This window comes from Lithobates pipiens, unplaced genomic scaffold, assembly GCF_037356315.1.
Source record: "Lithobates pipiens isolate NorthernLeopardFrog02 unplaced genomic scaffold, aLitPip1_a1.2 Scaffold_22, whole genome shotgun sequence".
In the NCBI taxonomy this organism is placed as follows: domain Eukaryota; kingdom Metazoa; phylum Chordata; class Amphibia; order Anura; family Ranidae; genus Lithobates; species Lithobates pipiens.
Window position 1 is genome coordinate 28,790,985 of NW_027507784.1, and position 16,878 is coordinate 28,807,862.

Sequence of the window (16,878 nt, forward strand, 5' to 3'; positions counted from 1 at the left end):
CCTCAAACTCACTCATCCACACTATATTGCCAAAAGTATTGGGCCACCACTCCAAATCATTTGGTGGAGGGGGATTATGATGTGGGGTTGATTTTCAGGGGTTGGGCTTGGCCACTTAGTTCCAGTGAAGGGAACTCTTAAAGTGGATGTAAACCCACTCTCATCCTTTCTAAACGACTGCAATATTGGTTATCTGTGAGGATATACATGCCTCCTGCATGCATCTTTACCTGTCAAATGTCTCTCCTCTGTCTGTTATGAGACCCGAAAAACTGCAGATTCTGTGGGTGGGTCTGTTTTCTAGGGCTCGGTGGGTGGAGTCATGATGTCAGTAGACTCCCCACCCACCTCTACACTCCCCTTGTCAACATGCATTTTCTCTTGTGTATCTCTTACACTGAACTTCTGCTACGATCACTAACATCCAGTCAAAACCCAGAAAAGTCACCACATGACTTCAGCATGCTCAATCACGCTGAGGGTGGAGCATCCAATCCTGGGAGAGCAGCAGAAGAAAGGAGGGGGGATCTGAAGTACATAGAATGTCTTGTTCGCATGCGCACGCTTACGGGCAACGGCGAAATTCTATGCGCACTAATGTGCGCAATCACAGGCAACAGAGTAATTCCACGAGCACCAATGTGCATGCGTGGCAGCGTGCCCACACACGAGCGCGCACCTAGCGGTAATTGCCGCCCAACGCCCTATTTAAAGGATGCTCTGACTTCTGGAAGGTGCTGACTGGTCTTCAGCTGTGTCCTGATACTCTGAACCATGTTTATACACGGCTTGATTCCTGTTACCGATCTTGGCTTCCCTCAACTCTGCTTTGGACTCTGATTACTCTGAATACTGGTGCCTGATCCTGGCTTCCCTTCTGACGTTGCTCCTGCTTATTCCTTGGTACCTCGCTGCCCACTTGTTGCTGAACCCGGCTATCCCTGTGACCCTGCTTCTGCCTCCTGCTTGGCTCCACACTGTCTCTGAGTGCCTGTGCTGGCTGACCATCATCCCAGCTTCCCTGGGTCCAGCTCTTAACCTGATGTATTACCTGCACCTCCAAGCCTGCAACTCTACTTACAAGTTCTGCACGCAACATCTACATGCACTCGTGTTCCTCCTGACCCTAGCTACCATCTGTTCCACCTCCAGTGGGGCTGGGGCTGGAGATATAAGAGAGGCCGACCTCATCATTTCAGACTCCTACCAGGTACGTGATAGTACCAGTCAGTCAAGGATGAAGTCTGAAAAGGAGGCCTCTCCACCAGAAGACATTTTCAGATCTATTTCTGAACTATCACATATTATACTGAAGTTACAAGAGAACTTGAGTCGCATGGAAGGGCGACTACCACATAAGCTGAACGTCACATCAGCCTATGATCCTCTCACGGCTATGGATTCTTCTACTCAGAGTCCAGCCTATTCCGTGAGGCCACACCCCCTCCGGAACCCAGAGTGCCTATCCCTGAGCGATTTTTGGGAGAACGCAAAAAGTTTCGCACTTTTCGGAAATTCCTGTGAACTCTACTTCTCCCTGTTACCCTGAACCTTTGCATCAGAAGAGATCAAGGTGAGGTTTATTATCATCCTATTACTAAACAAACCACTCTCCTGGGCTTGTCATCTCCTGGAACAACATGACCCTGCTCTGGCAGCCACAGATTCCTTTTTTTCAGCTATGGCTCAGCTATACTCTGATCCTTTTTATCACCAAACTGCCGAATACATGCTTGGCAAGTTGCAACAAGGTCCAAGGCCCATTGAAGATTATGTAACAGACTTTCGTGTCTAGAGCACAGACACTCAATGGAATCTTCCTGCACTTCATCACCAGTTCCGTCTGGGACTTTCTGACACCTTAAAAGATGAACATGTCAGAGTGGGAGTTCCCGCATCCCTGGAGGGTCTGATTAACCTAACCATTCAGATCGATCGATGTTTGCGAGAAAGACAATCTGAACGATCTAAAGGAACTCTCTCTGTGGCTTCAAGGGCAAACGTCCCTGCTTCCTCATCTGCTGCACTCCCCAGGAAGAAGGAACAGCATAAGACACCTTTTAGGAACTTTCGAAGACCACCCCTTTCTGCTACTGAACGTCTTTGTCGACTACAGGGCAACCTGTGCCTCTATTGTGGGGAGGCTGGTCACTTTATGCAGACTTGTCCGGCAAAGACCAGCAGATTTCCTTCCTGCCAGCCTCACATGATGCATCGCCCTGTGAAGGATCAGTCACAAGTCTTTCTTCCTATCATGCTCCAGTTAACCGAAAAGACAATTTCTGTACTTGCCATGATAGACTCCGGGGCCTGTAGTTGCTTTGTGGACCCTGCATTTGCCTCTCTCCACCAGTTGCCAGTATGTGCCAAGAGGCAGAGATTTCATGTTCATCTGGCTGACGGCTCCGGCACTAAATCAGGGCCGGTTACTCAAGAGACTTTACCTATCCTCTGCCAGACTTCCTCAGGTCACCATGAGTTCCTTTGTCTGGATGTCATAGCTTCTCCTATGTTCCCTGTCATCCTTGGCATCCCTTGGTTGAAAGCACACAATCCCCACATTAATTGGCTTAACGGACATATCTCCTTCTCTTCTAACTACTGCCAGATGCTCTGCCTTCCAGAAAAGACTGCAAGTACCACGCCCCTCCTGGACATCCATTCTGACCATGAAACGTCTAATTACTTCCCTGTTGCCTATCACGAATATCTGGACGTGTTCAACAAGAAGGGTGCAGACACTCTTCCACTCCATAGGACATATGACTGTCCCATCTAACTTTTACCAGGGGCTGAGATTCCATTTGATCAGATTTATCCGCTCTCCGAGCCTGAACTGGAAGCCCTGCGTACCTATATCGATGAGAGTCTTGAAAAACAGTTCATCAGACCTTCCACTTCTCCAGCAGGTGCCGGTATTTTCTTTGTAAAAAAGAAGGACCATTCCTTGAGGCCTTGTGTGGATTATCACGACCTCAACAGGGTCACTGTCAAGAACCAGTATCCCCTTCCTCTGATCCCCAAACTCTTTCAAAGGCTGCAAGGGGCACGAGTGTTCTCCAAATTGGACTTGAGATGTGCTTATAATCTTGTCAGGATCAGAAAAGGGGACGAATGGAAGACGGCCTTCCGAGCACGCTTCGGCCATTTTGAATATCAAGTCATGCCGTTAAGACTCTGCAATGCCCCCACTACGTTTCAGCCACTAGTTAATGATGTTTTTCTGAACTTCCTTGATCTATTTGTCATTGCCTATTTGGATGATATCCTTATATTCTCTGAATCCCTAGAAACCCATCGGATTCATGTAAAGAAGATACTGGCTCGGCTGCGAGAACACCACCTTTATGCAAAGGCTGAAAAATGTGACTTTGAAAAGCAAATTATACATTTCCTGGGACTTGTCATCTCTGCCGAGGGTATCTCCATGGACCCGCAAAAGGTCCCTTCCATCCTGGAATGGCCTGCCCCTACAGATCGGAAAGCCGTTCAGAGGTTTGTTGGATTTGCCAACTTCTATAGGAAGTTTATCAAGAACTTTTCTAGCATTATCACTCCCATTACCCAACTAACGAAGCAGCATGTTCCCTTTCCGATGGTCCCCAGAAGCCCAAACAGCCTTCAAACAGTTAAAAGCCTTATTCACTTCTGCTCCCATCTTGAAGCACACGGATCCATCCTTAGCTTATGTTCTGGAGGTTGACGCCTCTGAAAATGCAGTAGGAGCTATATTGTCTCAGCGCCAAGGTCCCAAATCATTGCTCCACCCTGTGGCTTTCTTCTCTAAAAAATTAAATCCTTCTGAAAGGAACTATGATGTTGGCGACTGAGAGCTACTGGCTATAAAGGCTGCGCTTTAAGAGTGGCGTTACCTCCTAGAGGGAGCTTCTCACTCAATCCTCGTCTTTATGGACCATAAGAACCTCAAGTATTTGAGGACGGCCAGACAACTAAGACCCCGGGCAGGCAAGGTGGGCACTTTTCTTCTCTCGCTTTATGTTTTACATAAGGAATCGCCCAGGCTCAAAGAACGTTAAGGCGGATGCCTTGTCCTGGATATTCAATGACCCAGTTGTACCCACGAAACCCGATACTATTCTACCAGCCAAGAATTTTCTATTCCTTCAGCTGGATCTGATGTCCCAAATAAGAACAAATGTAGCCAACCAACCACCTTCCAAGGACCTGGCCCTTCAGCTGAGGGATGGCCTGTACTTCCATAGGAAGCAAATCTTTATCCCTGAACAATTCCGAGTTGCCATCCTGAGGCGATGTCATGATCACAACCTAGCAGGCCACTTTGGAATCCGCAAGAAGGCCGATTTGATCTCCTGTACGTTCTGGTGGCGAGATTTGATGCAGGACAGCAAGAAATATGTAAAATTTTGTGTTACATGCCTTCGGAGTAAAACTGACAAGGCCAGAACTTGGGGTCTATTCGAGCCTTTTCCTGTGCCTGAGAAACCATGGAGCATGATCTTCATGGATTTCATTGTAGAACTCCCCCCACCTGAAGAATTCTCCACTATTTTTGTCGTGGTTGATTGCCTGACCAAAATGGCTCATTTTGTACCTCTACAAGGAACTCCTTCGGCCACCGGGATCGTAAGGTTGCATGGTATCCCTGACAGCATCATCTCAGATCGAGGGGTGCAATTTACTTCTATATTCTGGAGAGCCTTATGTGAAGCATTGCGCATTGAGCTCCGCCTCTCTACTGCATACCACCCACAAACCAATGGACAGGCTGAGAGAATGACCCAAACCCTCGAACAGTACTTACGGTGTTTCTCCTCATTTGCACAGGATGATTGGCTGTCACTTCTTCCACTCGCAGAATTTTCATATAATAACTCCATCCACTCAGCAACCAAGCAGCCACCTTTCTTCGCCAATTATGGTTACCATCCCTCTTTCTTGCCTGAGTTGGCAATTGAATCTTCTGTACCTGCTGCACAAGACAGATTCAACTTCCTCAATACCAACAACCAATTGCTGCAGGATACAATTTCCAAGGTCCAGGCAAGCAATAAAAAATTTTTGGACAAAAAGAAAAAGAGGCCATTTGAACCTTAACCACTTGCTTACTGGGCACTTAAACCCCCCTCAGTCCCAGACCAATTTTCAGCTTTCAGTGCTCTCACATTTTGAATGACAATTACTCAGTCATGCAACACTGTAACCAAATGATTTTTTTGTCCTTTTCTTCATACCAATAGAGCTTTCTTTTGGTGGTATTTGATCACCTCTCGGTTTTTTATTTTCTGCGCTATAAATGAAAAAAGACCGAAAATTTTGAAAAAAATGAATTTTTCTTTGTTTCTGTGACAAAATTTAGCAAATTAGCAATTTTTCTTCATACATTTTGGCCACAATTTATACTACTACACACTAAAAATAACCCAAATTTTTGCATATTATATGATCTGTGTGAAATTTATAGAGTCTACAAGCTATGGTGCAAATCATAAAGATTTGCAAAAAAAGATCACATCTGATGTACTAAGGCCTATCTCCATTCTTAAAGACCCTAACAAGCCAGGAAAGTACAGATGCCCCCCAAATGACCCCTTTTTGGAAAGTAGACATTCCAATGTATTTAGTAAGAGGCATGGTGAGTAATTTTAAGTTGTCATTTTTTCCCACAATTCTTTGCAAAATTACGAATTTTTTTTTTCCACAAAATTTTCATTGTAATAGCTTATTTCTCCCACACGGAATGGGCATACCACAAATAACACCCCAAAATACATACTCCTACTCCACCTGAGTATAACGATACCACATGTGTGAGACTTTTACACAGCCTGACCACATACAGAGGCCTAATTTTGAAGTAGCACCTTCAGGCATTCTAGGAGCATAAATTACACATTTCGTTTTTCAACCACCTATTACAGTTTTGAAGGCACTGGAACACCAGGGCAATGGAAACGTCCAGAAAATGACCCCATTTTGGAAAGCTAACACCCCAACGTATAATCTATGAGGCATAATGAGTCTTTTCAATCGTTCATTTTTTTCCAGAAGTTTTTGGAAAATGTGGAAAAAAATTAAAACGCATTTTTTTTTACACAAAGTTGTCAGTTTATAAGATATTTCCAACGCATAGCATTTACATAGCAAAAATAACACCCCAAAATACATTCTACTACTCCTCCTGAGTATGGCAATACCACATGTGTGAGACGTTTACACAGCCTGGCCACATGCAGAGGCGCAACATGCAAGAAACACCGTCGGCGTTCCAGGGACACATAGCCTGCACATACCAAGAATTACACCCCCAAATACATTATGCTGAGCAAAGGGTAAAGAAAAGATTACCTGTGGTTTTAGAAGCGCAGTTGTCCACAGGAGGATATCACTGGTCCAGGCAGCAGGCAGGGACTTGGTCAGCAACAGCGAACACAGTTTTTCAGGCAGCAGGCAGGGATGCTGTCCATATTACAGTCCAGGGTCAGTGCAGAGATGTCAGCAGTGCCAAAAATATTGGTCCTGGTAGTAGGCAGGTCCTTGTGGTGTGGTCAGTAGGGCATGATGGCAGTAAGTCCTACAGGCAGCAGACAGAAGTAGAGCCTCGTTCAGGACAGAATGGGGATAGGGGTAGAGGCTTCTCCCTCCCAAATCTCTTTGAAGCCTCCGAGTCTCCAGACCCTAATCTAGGAATAAGAAAACAAAGAAAATTGTTTTCTTCTTCCAGAAAAACTATACTGGAGCCCCTCACATATGTGAGACCCCGTGTTGAATCCCACTAGTCCAGTTGCAGAAAACAAGATCAGTCCAAGAGGCAGGCAAATATCGTGGTCAAACAGTCCAAGGTCAGTTCCAGATCAGGCAGAGATATGTACAGAATCGTTAGACAGAAGCATGGTCGAATAACAGTCCAGGGTCAGTTCCAGATCAGGTAGAGGTATGTACAGAATCGTTAGGCAGAAGCATGGTCGAATAACAGTCCAGGGTCAGTTCCAGATCAGGCAGCGGTATGTACAGAATCGGCAGGCATAAGAGTGGTCAAATAACAAGCCAGGGTCAGTTACAGAGCAGGCAGTGGCATAAGGGGTGTGAAGGTGTATGAAGGCAGGAACTGAGGATTATGTTTACCATACTTCACTAAAAATTTATTGAAGTATGGTAATTCCGAAAACAGTCGCCTATGCAGAGGCCTGGTTGGGAAGGACATTGTGCACAATAATAAGATGTGTCTCTTCTGACTCCTGCTCTGGTACACACCTTACATCTTTTTTGACGTCTTTGGCCTGTTGGTTTGGGGGGGATTTTATCGGGAAAGTGGCGCTCGGAGAGTCGACTAACAACGTCTGATCGGATATTTTCTGGTGGGCCGTTTGGGAAAATAAGGGCAGTGAAAACTTCCTCCTGGTAGCCAAAGAAACGTTTGGGGTTTTGGGTGGAGTTGCGGTAAATTACATAGGAATTGTAAATGGCCAATTGAAAAAAATAAATTGCTACTTTTTTGTACCAATGGTATGTCCGTCTTGTGACAAGATATGGTTCCATCATTTGGTCGTTGAAGTCGACTCCTCCCATGAACAAATTGTATTCGTAAATGCATTTTGGTTTCTTTACGGGGCCATTCCTTCTGGGGATTTCCACGAAGGTATCATTGTAGATAGAAGACAACATATACACATCCCTTCTGTCCCTCCACCTCACTGCCAGAACCTCCTTGTTTCTCAGACTTGCGGTTTCTCCTTTTCGCAGCTTCTTGTTCACAAGACTTTGAGGAAAGCCCTTCTGGTTCCTTTTTATGGTGCCACATGCTGGCGTCTTCTTCCGGTGAAGGTTGTGGAACAGGGGCAGAGATGTGTAGAAGTTATCTACATACAGGTGGTAGCCTTTATCCAATAGGGGGTATATGAGGTCCCAAACAATTTTTCCACTGGATCCCAAGTAGTCCGGACAATTAGGGGGCTGCAGCTGGGTGTCCTTCCCTTCGTACACCTTGAATGAATATGTGTACCCTGTGGCTCGGTCACATAATTTGTAGACCTTCACCCCATAGCGGGCCCTTTTGCTGGGCATAAATTGCTTCATTCTAAGCCTGCCACTAAATTTAATAAGGGACTCATCCACACATCTGTGTTGGTCTGGGGTAAACAGTTTGGGGAATATTTCTGAAAAATAATTCAGTATTGGTCGAATTTTGTAAAGCCGGTCATAATTTGGATCATTTCGTGGAAGGCACTGGGAATTGTCGCTGAAATGTAAGAACCTCAGGATGATCTGATACCTGCTTCTGGGCATTACCGCGGAGAAGAGCGGTGGGTGGTGGAGGGGGTGGGTTGACCAGTAGGTACGTAAATAATTTTTTTTGTTGAGTCCCATATTAAATGTGAGGCCTAAAAAAACCTTGAACTCCTCCACCGGTCTCTCCATTCATAGGGACGGGCATAATAAGGTCGGATTTTGCAAAATAAATTGTTGTGCATACAGGTTGCACTGGGCCACAATTGACGACAACATATCCTCCGTAAAAATTAAATTAAAAAAATCTATTGGGGTAAAATTCTCCGTGTCCACCTGGACTCCTGGCTGGGCAGTGAAAGGGGGAACATTGGCCTCTCCTGAATTAGGAGGAAGCCACAAGGGGTTCTGAAGGGCATAGGGAATGCTGGCATGGCTCCTAACCCTTTGGGGCTGAGATGACACCCCACTGGTACTTTGCCTTTCTTGCCGGGGCACTGCGGTGCTGGTGGACGACACTGCGGTGCTGGTGGACGGCACTACGGTGCTGGTGGACGGCACTTCGGTGCTGGTGGACGGCACTGCCTCACTAGAACGCCTTCGTTTGATGGGCCGGATATCTTCCTCCTCGGATTCAGTCAGTGTTTCACTGCTGAGGACTGGCTCATAACTTACGTCGGCTTCAGAATCCCAAACTGAAAAGGAATCTGAAGAGGAGAGCTCCCCGTTGCTCTCGTCGGCCGTGGAAATAATTTGGTACGCCTCCTCAGCGGAAAAGACACGTTTAGCCATGGTAACACTGATGGGCACTGATGAGGTGGCACAGATGTGCACTGATTATACAGGTGGGTGCTTTTGAGGTGGCACAGATGGGCGCTTTTGAGGTGGCACAGATGGGCGCTTTTGAGGTGGCACAGATGGGTGCTTTTGAGGTGGCACAAATGGGCACTGATGGGTCGGCACAGATGTGCACTGATTTATTGCACAGATGTGCAGATTTATTGCACGGATGGTCACTGCTGAGGCGGCAGATGGTCACTGCTGAGGCGGCAGATGGGCACTGCTGAGTCGGCACAGATGGGTACTGCTGAGTCGGTAGATGGGCACAGATGGGTCAGCACAGATGTGCACTGATTTATTGCACAGATGTGCAGATTTATTGCAGATGTGCACTGATGAGGCAGCAGATGGGCACTGCTGAGGTGGCACAGATGGGCACTGCTGAGGCGGCACAGATGGGCACTGCTGAAGCGGCACAGATGGGCACTGCTGAGGCGGCACAGATGGGCACTGCTGAGGTGGCACAGATGGGCACCAATTGGTACAGATGGGCACCGATTGGCACTGGCGGGCACTGGCGGTGCACAGAAGAGCACTGGCGGGCACTGGCGGTGCACAGATGGGGCACTGGCGGTGCACAGATGGGCACAGGTGACCACAGGTGGGCACAGGTGGGGTAGAGATGGGCACTGGTGGGGTAGATCTGGGCACTGGCGGGGTAGATCTTGGCACTGGCAGGGTAGATCTGGGCACAGATGGCAGAAACAACTTTTTTTTTATTGACTTACAGTATCTCTCTCCTCACACGCTATCGCTGTGTGAGGAGACAGATTCGGCAATGGGTGATGATCTCATTTGTTTACATTTGAGATCATCACCCATTGGAGGCGGCGATCGCGCTGTAAACGGCCGCTGTGATTGGCCGTTTACAGCGATCTGTGATTGGCTGTGTCCAGGGGACACGACCAACACAGATTTTCCCCGATGCGTGCTCCCGGGAGCGCGCAGGGAGCTCTTAAACGGGACGACGTCAATAGACGTAGTCCCGGAAATTGAGATCCGCGCTGTAGCCGTCATTTGACTATAGCGCGGATCTCAAGTGGTTAAAACTGGAGACAAAGTCTGGCTTTCTTCAGTAAACTTGAAGTTAAACTGTCCCTCAAGGAAACTTGGCCCAACCTTTATGGGGCCTTTTCCAGTCAAAAGGAAAATCTATGTGGTAGCATTCGAATTGGTGTTACCCAAGAACTTGAAAATCCATTCCGTCTTTCAAGTCTTTCTGCTAAAACCATCAGTGCCAAATCCATTTCCTGGCCGGGTTTCTGAAATTCCCCCTCTGCTGCTGATCAAAGGGAGTGAGGAATTTGAGGTACAAGCCGTGTTAGATTGTAGGAAGAGGGGTAACCAAACACATTTCTTTATCAAATGGAGAGGCTACGGGCTTCAGATGTGCATGCTCCCAAACTGGTACAAGCCTTTTTCCAGCAACACCCTGAAAAAAGGGGGCTGCTCTTAAGGGGGGGGGCAATGTAAGAGAACTGTTAAGATGCGCCCGGCGCCCACTTGTGCGCATGCGCACACTTGCGGGCAACGGTGAAATTCTATGCACACTAATGTGCACAATCTTGAGTAACAGAGTAATTCCATGTGCACCAATGTGCATGCGCGTGCGCTTCCCTGTGTGACCCTAGCGGTAATTGGCGCCAGACCGGCCTAATTAAAGGATGCTCTGACTTCTGGAAGGTGCTGACTGGTCTTTAGCTGTGTCCTGATACTCTAAACCCTGTTTATACCCAGCTTGATTCCTGTTACCGATCTTGGCTTCCCTCGACTCTGCTTTGGACTCTGATTACTCTGACTACTGGTTCCTGATCCCGGCTTCCCTTCTGACTTTGCTTCTGCTTATTCCTTGGTACCTCGCTGTCCGCTTGTTGTCCCTGTGACCCTATATAAAAATCAAAACAAATGGTGTTGCACTACCTCATAAGATCAAACTATACTATAATCTCTTATACCAAAAGTGTTGCTACCAAAGATGCAATTTCTACCTATTAAATAGGTATAATATACCTTAAATTAAACAATTATATATTATACAGTGTATCAAAATAGTTCCAACTATATAAAGTGCCTTAAACAAATACAATTGTGAATAATCGAATAAATGAATATAAAGTGTCCAGTGCTTAAATTAAATAGCAGCAATAAATATCAAAGTGTCTTGTGCATACAAAACATCTCTAAAATAATTCAATCAAAAAACTGTGTAAATTCCAAACGTGGCACACACCGTGCAAAATCAATAAAAAGAGAAAAGCAATCAAGAAAGAAAGTAGCTCAAAAATTAAAGTCTATATTGTGAACTTGAGGTGAATAAAGTGACCAGTGATTCATTCAGTGCTTCTCCAAAGGGTTGCCAGAAAACGTGTCTAATGCTTATTCTGAGTGTTTTCACAGCACATCAGGTGAAGTGGCCCCTTACCTTACTGCCATTCCCTGAGGAAGTCACGTGATCGGTGACGATACGCGTCGGAATTTGGATACCGGAAGTGACGTTCGTATTACAAGTGGAACGCTCGTTTGTTTGTGTCTTGAAAGCTGTTTTTATCTTCCGCTGTGTGAGTACCTGTCTAATGTATTTATATAAATAAATTTTAATACATACTTCACTATTGGAGCATACTTCTCTCTTTCCTATGAAACAACTATGTAATAACATTGAGTAATAAGACCTGTGTGGAAAATATCAACCGTGGGGGCCAGCACTTACCTGCCAGGAAAGGGGATATAATCCCTGGATTTTTTATTGGGCTGTTCTGCTGGTTACCTTACAGCAGTAAGGTAAGGGGCCATTTCACCTGATGTGCTGTGAAAACACTCAGAATAAGGATTAGACACGTTTTCTGGCAACCCTTTGGAGAAGCACTGAATGAATCACTGGTCACTTTATTCACCTCAAGTTCACAATATAGACTTTAATTTTTGAGCTACTTTCTTTCTTGATTGCTTTTCTCTTTTTATTGATTTTGCACGGTGTGTGCCACGTTTGGAATTTACACAGTTTTTTGATTGAATTATTTTAGAGATGTTTTGTATGCACAAGACACTTTGATATTTATTGCTGCTATTTAATTTAAGCACTGGACACTTTATATTAAATTTATTCGATTATTCACGATTGTATTTGTTTAAGGCATTTTATATAGTTGGAACTATTTTGATACACTGTATAATATATAATTGTTTAATTTAAGGTATATTATACCTATTTAATAGGTAGAAATTGCATCTTAGCAACACTTTTGGTATAAGAGATTATAGTATAGTTTGATCTTATGAGGTAGCGCAACACCATTTGTTTGATTTTTATACAGTTACTATTTAGGGGGTAGGGTTATACCCCTACAGGTGGCCTGCTGCAACCTAAATTTAGGGATAGCCTATGTTCTTGCTGATAGCGCAGGGATACTTTTACTACAATTTACTATCCCTGTGACCCTGCTTCTGCCTCCTGCTTGGCTCCATGCTGTCTCCGAGTGCCTGTGCTGGCTGCCCATCATCCCAGCTTTCCTGGGTCCAGCTCTTCACCTGATGCCTTACCTGCACCTCCAAACCTGCAACTCTACTTACAAGTTCTGCATGCAACATCTACAGGCACTCATGTTCCTCCTGACCCTAGCTACCATCTGTTCCACCTCCAGTGGGGCTGGGGATGGAGATACAAGAGAGGCCAACCTCGTCATTTTAGACTCCTACCAGTTACGTGACAATGTCTCTCTCAGGCTCCTGCATGAGATATGTAAATCACCTGTCACTCACAGCAAGGGGGAAGAACTGACTCCTATTTCTCTTTGTGTCAGTTTTGATCTCACTGAAAAAAGATAAGAGGACTGCTCAGAGCTGGATTAACTCTTTGTGGCAAGACTGGGCACAGATGACATGAAATCCTATACTGTACAAGATGCAAGCCTTAATTAAAAAATTTTTTGAGGGGGTTTACATCCACGTCCGCGTACACACGGGCGGACTGTCTGCCCAACTAAGTTCGTCAGACAATCCGACAGACAGTCCGTCCAAACTTTTGAATGAACGGACTTGCCCACACACGGCACTTTTTGAGCGGACTAATTACAGCGGACTAAGTCCGCCAAACAATCCGCTCAACTTTTGAAATGAACGGACTCGCCCACACACGCGGAGGAAAGTCCGCTCATTTCGAGCGCGTCTCCAGGTAGGCGGGGCCCGCGAAGGAGACGTCGCTGGCCCCACCGCCTGGTATGGACTTAAAGGGGAACCCCAACGCCGAAAAAAATCGGCGTGGCCCAAGTCCACAACAGACCCTTGTCCGAGCACGCTACCCGGCCGGCTAGGAAAGGGGGGCGAGCGAGCGCCCCCCTCCTGAGCCATACCAGGCCGCGTGCCCTCAACATGGGGGGTGCCTTGGGGAAGGGGGGGCCGCGTGGCCCCCCCACCCCAAAGCACCTTGTCCCCATGTTGATGAGGACAAGGGCCTCTTCCCGACAACCCTGGGCGTTGGTTGTCGGGGTCTGCGGGCGGGGGGCTTATCGGAATCCGGGAGCCCCTTTAATAAGGGGGCCCCCGGATACCGGCCCCCCACCCTATGTGAATGAGTATGGGGTACAATGTACCCCTACCCATTCACCTGTGAAAAAAAGTACAAAAAAAAAACACAACACAGGGTTAAAATATTTTATTGCACAGCTCCGGGGGTCTTCCGTCTTCGGGGGTCTTCTCGCCAGACTCCTCCGCTATCTTCTTGTAGCTCTTTTGCTAGTGGAGGAGTCCGGCTTTCTTCCTCCCCGCCGCCGGCCTCTTCTCTCGACTTCGGGGGTCTTGTCCCCCTCTTCGGTTCTTCTGCCGGGCCACCGCGCCTTCTTATAGCTCTTTTAGAGGCGGTGGCCCGGTCTTCTTCTTCTTCTTCTTCTTCTTCTTCTTCTTCTTCCCCAGGAGATGTTGCCTCGACGATCTCTCCGGCCGGAATGCCAGAGCCGCGCTGCGCGGCCACTTATATAGTGACAATGGGGCGGTGTCACATGGTATATGTCACATGGGTTGGTCAAATGGGTTGATGTCACATGGGGACTATGACATCGTAAGGGGGCGGGGTCACCATGTGACCAACCCATGTGACATATACCATGTGACACCGCCCCATTGTCACTATATAAGTGGCCGCGCAGCGCGGCTCTGGCATTCCGGCCGGAGAGATCGTCGAGGCAACATCTCCTGGGGAAGAAGAAGAAGAAGAACGGAAGGCGGCGACAGCGACAGCGGCGACAGAAGACCGGGCCACCGCCTCTAAAAGAGCTATAAGAAGGCGCGGTGGCCCGGCAGAAGAACCGAAGAGGGGGACAAGACCCCCGAAGTCGGGAGAAACTTCAGCAAAAGAGCTACAAGAAGATAGCGGAGGAGTCCGGCGAGAAGACCCCCGAAGACGGAAGACCCCCGGAGCTGTGCAATAAAATATTTTAACCCTGTGTTGTGTTTTTTTTTGTACTTTTTTTTACAGGTGAATGGGTAGGGGTACATTGTACCCCATACCCATTCACATAGGGTGGGGGGCCGGTATCCGGGGGCCCCCTTATTAAAGGGGGCTCCCGGATTCCGATAAGCCCCCCGCCCGCAGACCCCGACAACCAACGGCCAGGGTTGTCGGGAAGAGGCCCTTGTCCTCATCAACATGGGGACAAGGTGCTTTGGGGTGGGGGGGCTGCGCGGCCCCCCCCTTCCCCAAGGCACCCCCCATGTTGAGGGCACGTGGCCTGGTACGGCTCAGGAGGGGGGGCGCTCGATCGCCCCCCTTTCCTGGCCGGCCGGGTAGCGTGCTCGGACAAGGGTCTATTGTGGACTTGGGGGGGACCCCCATGCCGATTTTTTTCTGCGTTGGGGTTCCCCTTTAAGTCCATACCAGGCGGCGGGGCCTGCGACGTCTCCGTCGCGGGCCCCGCCTACCTGGAGATGCGCTCGAAATGAGCAGACTTTTCTCCGGGCGGGAAAAGTCCGCTCATTTCGAAAGTACAGCGGACTGGCACACACACGGGCGGACTGTCCGCTCAAACCAAGTTTGGACGGACAGTCTTACGGAAATTCCGTAAGACTTTGTTCGTCAGACAGTCCGCTGAAAAAGTCCGCTGAAGCCCACACACGAGCGGACTGTCCGCTCAAATGTGTTTCGGCGGACTAAGTTGGGCAGACAGTCCGCCCGTGTGTACGCGGCGTCAGGCGCCAGTATACCAAGACATTTTTAATAATTTCATGCTCCCAACTTTATGGGAACAATTTGGGGATGGCTCCTTCCTGTTCCAACATGACTGCACGCCAGTTGCACAAAGCAAAGTCCATAAAGACATGGATGAGTGTGCTTGGGGTGGAGGAACTTGACTGGCCTGCGCAGAGTCCTGACCTCAACGCAATAGAACATTTTTGGATGAATTAGAGTGGAAACTGCAAGCCAGACCTTCTCGTCCAACATCAGTGCCTGACCTCACAAATGCGCTTCTGGAAGAATGGTCAAACATTCCCAAAGACACACTCCTTGTGGGCGGACTTCCCAAAAGAGTTGAAGCTGTTATGGGCCAACTCAATATTGAACCCTACGGATTAAGACTGGGATGTCATTAAAGTTCAGGTGTGTGTAAAGGCAGGTGTCTGAATATTTTTGGTAATATAGCATATATATGGGCACTAACTCCACGAATTACAGCACTACGGGAAGGCATTGTCTAAAAGGATCCTAAGACACAATTACGTTAATCCCATACAATATTTTGAGAAACTTTTGAGGGGGGCGCAAACAAACTGAAAAATACTGAAACCCCCCCCATCAATTGCAGCCTCACTGTGCCCATCAAATGCAACTACTATGCCCATCAATTGCAGCCACTGTGTCCATCAATTGCAGCCATTATGCCCATCAAACGCAGCCACTGCTCCCATCATATGCAGCCATGTGTGCCCACCATATGCAGCAACTTGTGCCCATCATATGCAGCCACTTTTGCCCATGGCTCTGGCAGTACCCCCGTGCGTGGCTCTGACAGCACCTTCAACCACCTCCCCACCCCCCTGTGCGGCTCTGACAGCTTCTCTTCCTAAACGCCAGGCATCCAATAGGGTGGAATGGCGCTTTTGCCAATCAGGAAACAGGTCTGATGCCCTGCCTCCAGAGGGGGGGGGGGCGGTGCCCGTGTGCCCACAGTGCACGTGCTACTGAGACAGAGTCACCTCGTAACAGACTGGCTGACTTTAGCTTCTTACAAATTGCCTAAAGGAACCCCGGCAGTTGCTACATACAGTGGGGATCAAAAGTTTGGGCACCCCAGGTAAAAATGTGTATTAATGTGCATAACGAAGCCAAGGAAAGATGGAAATATCTCCAAATGGCATCAAATTACAGGTTAGACATTCTTATAATATGTCAAAAAAAGTTAGATTTTATTTCCATCATTTACACTTTCAAAATTACAGAAAACAAAAAAATGGCGTCTGCAAAAGTTTGGGCACCCTGCAGAATTTATAGCATGCACTGCCCCCTTTGCAAAGCTGAGACCTGCCAGTGTCATGGATTGTTCTCAATCATTGTCTGGGAAGACCAGGTGATGTCAATCTCAAAGGTTTTAAATGGCCAGACTCATCTGACCTTGCCCCAACAATCAGCACCATGGGTTCTTCTAAGCAGTTGTCTAGAAAACTGAAACTGAAAATAGTTGACGCTCACAAAGCTGGAGAAGGCTATAAAAAGATAGCAAAGCGTTTTCAGATGTCAATATCCTCTGTCCAGAATGTAATTAAGAAATGCCAGTCATCAGGAACAGTGGAAGTTAAAGCAAGATCTGGAAGACCAAGAAAAATATCAGACAGAACAGCTCGCAG

The 16,878-nt window shown here is 47.4% G+C and overlaps 2 protein-coding genes across 4 annotated transcripts in view; both read left to right on the forward strand.

Annotated features, from left to right (window-relative positions):
• LOC143923499 (nuclear factor 7, brain-like) overlaps positions 1 to 16,878 on the forward strand; it is a 744,238-nt gene that overhangs the window by 459,951 nt on the left and 267,409 nt on the right. The window lies entirely within an intron of this gene.
• Positions 1 to 16,878, forward strand: part of LOC143923494 (F-box only protein 6-like) — a 230,946-nt gene that overhangs the window by 202,937 nt on the left and 11,131 nt on the right. The gene's annotated exons all lie outside the window — the stretch shown is intronic.